This window comes from Bubalus bubalis, chromosome 18, assembly GCF_019923935.1.
Source record: "Bubalus bubalis isolate 160015118507 breed Murrah chromosome 18, NDDB_SH_1, whole genome shotgun sequence".
Lineage (NCBI taxonomy): Eukaryota > Metazoa > Chordata > Mammalia > Artiodactyla > Bovidae > Bubalus > Bubalus bubalis.
Window position 1 is genome coordinate 45,783,216 of NC_059174.1, and position 6,000 is coordinate 45,789,215.

A 6,000-nucleotide genomic window follows, 5' to 3' on the forward strand; every position below is an offset into this window, starting at 1 on the left:
TCTCACAGAGAGGTGTTATCTCAAGAAAGTCGAATGAAGTGAGGGAGCAAGGGAAATGGGGAATGAGTCACGTGGTAGAGGGAGCAGCTAGGCCAGTCCAGAGGAGCTCCAGAGGGGCTAGGTGGCTGGATGAGAGTGAGAAGGGAAATCGGGGAGGTAGGAGATGAGGCCCCTAGTAAAGTCCATAGGGTTTATTCTGAAAGTAATGGGAAATCATTGAAGAGTCAAAGTTGGAAAGATGACATGATCTGATTTAACATAAGAGAAGGAGTTTACAGGGCTCCGGAGAGGTGATTGTGTATCCGTGATGATGCAGGGTCTGGTAGGAGGGCAGATGTGATAGCAGTCAACTGCAGTAGGGGGCGCTGGGGAGCACTACTCCAGTCGCCAGTCTGGGAGACTTGGGTTTGTATGAGGAATGGGAGGGGTTTGTTACTGGGAGAGGACTGGGGGCTTTTTGTTTGTTTGTATGGTCATTGGTTTTGGGGAGGAGCACCCAGGAATGTTGTCATAGGTTTATCTGTTGGGTATCAGGAATTGCAGTGGGAGTCTTAATAAGAGGATAGTTGTCAAGGGTGGCATGTTGTGTTCAATTCTCAGAAGCCTCTGAAGATATTTCATCTGTCAAAGTTCTTGGGCTGCCTCCCACAGTGCCATTGTTATGGGGGGTTGTAATGCAGGAAACCAGTATATAATACCACTGTATTTAGGAGATGACTTGAGGAGTATGGGGTCAGCCACAGAACTCCTTCATGGCTGAATGGCTTTGGGCAGATTGAAATTAATGTCTTTATTGTTGTTTTATAGTATTTTATTATGAAATATCCCAAACATACATAAAAATATGAGAAACTATACTAACAAAGCCTGATGTACGTGTCCCTCAGCTTCATCCCTCTTAACCTTTTGACCTACTTGCTTTAGTCTTGTTTTAATATCTAAAACATTATAGACAGAGTTGAAGCCTGATTGGACCTTTCTTGATCCTATTTTCTTCTATTCCCAGAGGTAACAGAATCCTCAGGTGAGTGAAAATCCTTCCCAGCAGTATTTGCACTTTCCCTGTAAGTAGATGTACCCATAAACATATAGTATTGCTTTGCATGTTTTTAGGCTTTATATTAATGGTTTCACACTACAGGTATTATTTTGCAACTTGCATTTTTCTTTTTCTTGTCAATATTTATTTAACAAAAGGCTTTATACTTTGATTTTTCCCTTCTGAATTAGGTTTCTTTACTTATTTGTATTACCCCTCCCCACGCAAGATGTACACAGTGATAGTTTTTATGGTTAGAACATGTTCCGGATTTTTTTAGACAATAAAGTATCCTCAATCAATGGCCCCTTGTTTGTCTTCCTGAAACTCAGCCTCTGCTCACCAGTGCCAAACAGAAATGCAGAGAGAGAGTTTTGGATGAAGTAGAAAAGAGTAGCTTTTATTGCTTTGCCAGGCAAAGGGGGCCACAGAGGGCTAAAGCCCTGCAGACCATGTGACCCACCCTGGAGTGGGTACTAAGAAATTTTCTAGTGTTCAGGGAGCAGGGCGTGATCAGCTCATGGACTACTCTTGGATTGGTTGACATCAAGGTGAAGTTTCAAGCATCGTCAACCTTCTGGTTTCAACCAGTCCAGGGTCTATGGTCTTGTGGTCAGCAGTTTCATCTGGAGGGGGTCTGCTTCCTGTAAAAACAACTTAGGATTTTGTGTCAGGACTTTATCTGTATCTTTCCGGGAACTGGGAGTTGGTAATTCTGTTATGTGGCAGAGTTACAGTCTAAATTGTTACCAGTTCCCCAGCCCGACAACTGTGCTTTGTTCCTACATCTTCACCTTTCCCAAACATTAACTCTTGCCTCAGCATTTTACTTCAAAAGACAAGGATACCAGGGTTGTGCACAGTGTCACTTGGATTGCCTGATATCTTTTTTCTTCTCTATTTTGAAAGTTCACCTCAAGAAAGTCTGTTTCTTCTTGAATTCTTCTCTAAATATACATTTACTCCTGACTGATTATTTATAGACTAGCCCCATGGACTGTGATTCAGCCTCATAAAGTCAATTGGGTTCCTTATGATTTTCAAATAACATAACATAAGACAATTGCCAAGATCCTAGAAGAGAAATGGCAAAGGTAACACTATAATAAATTTGATCTAGGAGTATGTTTTGGATTTGCATTTGAATGTGAAGATGTCTGGCATTTTGAAAATTAGAGTAGTCATAACAATAAAAAAATTTTCAAATTATAGCTGTTATATATATTTATTGTCTTCTAGATCTGCACTGGCCAGTATGGTAGCCCCTACCCACATGTAGTTCCTGATCATTTGAAATGTGACCAGTGCTACATGTTGAAAAGATAATATTTAGGGGCTTCCCCAAATCCACCTGCCAATGCAGGATACACAGGTTCGATCCCTGGTTCAGGAAGATTCCACATGCTGCAGAACAGCCAAGCACATGCACCACAGCTATTGAGCCTGTGCTCGAGCCCGGGAACCACAACTACTGGGCCCATGAGCCACCGCTACTGACGCCTACACGCCCTAGAGCCTGTGCTCCACAATAAGAGAAACCCATGCACTGCAAGTAGGGAGTAGCCGCTGCTCACCACAACTAGAGCAAAACCCGCACAGCAGCAAAGACCCAGCACAGCCTAAATAAATACAATTATTTTAAAAAAGAAAAGATAATATTTTGGAGGTATAAGGGTAAATAAAATATATTATTAAGCACCTTGCATTTCCAGTTAACAACTGTTTAGCCTCGGCCTGGTTGATTTATGTATTTCTATCTCATTTTCACTCCTGGATACCTACCGTTCATCCAGATGGACATACCGTACTTTATGCATCCATGCTCTTGTTGATGGACATTTCGGTGATTTCCACTGTTGAGCTGTCATGAGCATTGCTGCTGTGAGAATCCGGATACCTGCCTCTTTGCCTAGAGGTGCACGTTTCTAGCGTATGCTAGGACGGCAGTTGCTGGCATGCACCTGGTGCACACACAACTTTGTACTTCAGTCCTGGTTTTATCATTCAGGAGTCTGACGAGAAACTTCACTAACAGCAAGTTAAACCCAGCCATGATTTGCCCCTTTGAGTTTTATTTTCCTGTGTACAAAGCAGACTCAATCATAGTACCCACTTCATTGAATTGCAACAATTAAATAAGATCATGAATGTAAAGTACTAACACAATATCTTACATGTGGTAGGTGCTCTCTTTATGTCTCATTGACAGGAAATTAAAATCATTAAAAGCTCTAAGGCTTTGGAGCCTAACAGAAAGTGTTATTTGCTCAGTCTCAACTGACTCTTTGCAACCCCGTGGACTATAGCCCTCCAGGCTCCTTTGTCTGTGAAATTCTCTAGGCAGGAATACTGAAGTGGGTTGCTATTTCCTTCTACTGGAGATCTTCCCAACAGACGAATTGAACCCCTGTCTCCTGCATTGCAGGCAGACTCTTTACCATCTGAGCCACCAGGAAGGGACTCTAACAGAACCTGGGTTCAAAGCGTGGCTTTGCTGCTTCCTCTCTGGGTGCCTTTGGGGAAGTCATGTCACCTCTCTGAGCAGCAGTTTCCTCATCTGTTAGGAAAGAGCAAATGTGTGCTGTTGTGAATGCTAGCTCTCTAACTGTGTAAGAGTCAGTGAGCTGACTGGCGTTACAGAGCATAATGATAACAGCTACCCTTTGTTATTATGAATGTTAGGCTAATATATATTGAGTGTTTCTTAACTCCTATGAAGTACTGGTATTATTCTCACTTTACAGATGATAAAACTGAGGCCCCAGCAGGTGGCCACCCAGAGGTCACATGGCTAGTGAAGTGGTGTGTGTGTGCTCAGTCACTCAGTTGTGTTTGACTTTGCTACCCCGTGGACTATAGCCCACCAGGCTCCTCTGTTTATGGAACTTTCCAGGCAAGAATACTGGAATGGGTTGCCATTTCCTACTCCAGGGGATCTTCCTGACCCAGGGATGGAATCTGCATCTCTTGTGTCTCCTGCATTGGCAGGCGGATTCTTTACTGCTGTGCCAACTGGGAAGCCCTTGAAACCAGGTCTGACTGATTTTAAAGCACATGTTCTAATCACCAGGTTATAAGCCTTAAATGCCTCCAGCAGCTGCCCATCATGCTCAGCAGTGATTTCTAAACATTTTTTGTGAAAGGAAGCATTTTGTCTGGGAAAGTCTTATATAGAACCCCAGTCTGTAAAGCAAATGTATGCTGTACCACTCCAGTTAAAGTGACAGTAACGTCATAGGTCCATGCCAGTTTAATTCTGGCTCTGTTCAGGTTGTGTGAGCGGAAACAAATAACTCATCTCTCTGAGATTCAGTTTCTTCATTTGCAAGATGGGGATAATGATACCAACCTAATAGCTTTGTTAGGTGGATCAACTGAGACAATATATGCAAAACACTTGGCATGAAGCCTGGCTTGTGATAAGAACCAAATTAGAGTGGCTGTTGTTGCAGTTGTGGCTGTTTGTTGCAGGAATCTCTTCACTGACCCCGGAATGAAGTGGAAATTTCTCAGCCTTGTATTCATGGCCCTCCATCATCTGACCCAACCTGCATTTCCAGCCTGCAGCACCTACACTGTATTACAACAACCCCAGTCCAATGTCCTGCACTACCAGGTCTGCGTTTATGCTCTGTCCACTGGGGGAACCCTCCACGGTCCTCCTCCTTGCTCCAAAAGTACACTTTTTAAAAATACTAATGAACCTGTTTGCAGGACAGAAATAGAGACACAGACATAGAGGATTGATTTGTGGACACAGTTGGGGAAGGAGAGGGTGCGATGAATTAAGAGAGTAACATTGACATATTTACACTGCCATATGTAAAATAGAGAGCCAGTGGGAAGCTGCTGTGTATCACAGGAGCTCAACTCGGTGCTCTGTGATGACCTACCGGTGGGATGGGGTGTGGGTGGGAGGGAGGCTCACAGGGAGGGGATATACGCATACATAAAGCTGATTTACATTGTTGTACAGGGCAAGTCCCTTTCCTATGTTTTCCTTGAAGAAACATGGGAAATCCCAAGAGATTTTGTTGATTTCCTCTCCTGGAATCCTTTACCAGGTTCTTCTATACTTTTTTTCTGCAGAATGGTAGTTAGAGCTACAAGGATGCTAGAGTTTTAATTTGATTTGAAGTTGACTGTGGGCAAGAATACTTCATAGATGGTGATCTGTCTTTTCTCTTGAATCAGATCTCCTCATCTTTCTTGTAGTATTTGGAGAGATCCATGAGTCCACAGATTGTCAACCTGATCCAGCCTTCTCAAGTTCCCTGCCAGTGTTTCACCTGATGGTTTTAGCAGTCACTGATGCTATGCTATGCTAAGTCACTTCAGTCGTGTCTGACTCTGTGCGACCCCATAGACGGCAGCCCACCAGGCTCCCCCGTCCCTGGGATTCTCCAGGCAAGAACACTGGAGTGGGCTGCCATTTCCTTCTCCAATGCATGAAAGTGAAAAGTGAAAGTGAAGTCACTCAGTTATGTCAGACTCTTTGCGACCCCATGGACTGCAGCCTACCAGGCTCCTCCGTCCATGGGATTTTCCAGGCAAGAGTACTGGAGTGGGGTGCCATTGCCTTCTCTGCCTAGACTCATAAATTGTTTCTTAATTCTGTAACCCCTCAGCACTCACAGATTACTCTTGTGTTAATAAAATATTGAGTTGTCCAAAAAGTTCGTCCGGGTTTTTCCCTGCCGTCCTCGGGAAACCCTGAATGAACTTCTCGATCAACTCAAATGTTATTGTGCAATACTGAATACATAAATGTGTATTATTGGTGGGGCTCAGTATGCACTATCCCCAAATACACTGCCTTAGCACATTGAATATTTCAAGCTGAAGGAATCCAGGAAAATAGATGTAGGAAGGACTCTCTGACCTTCCCTAGAACCAGGTCACAAGACCCTCATGTATGAAGTGCCCTCCCTCCACCCAAGGGAAAAGATCATGCTTGCCTC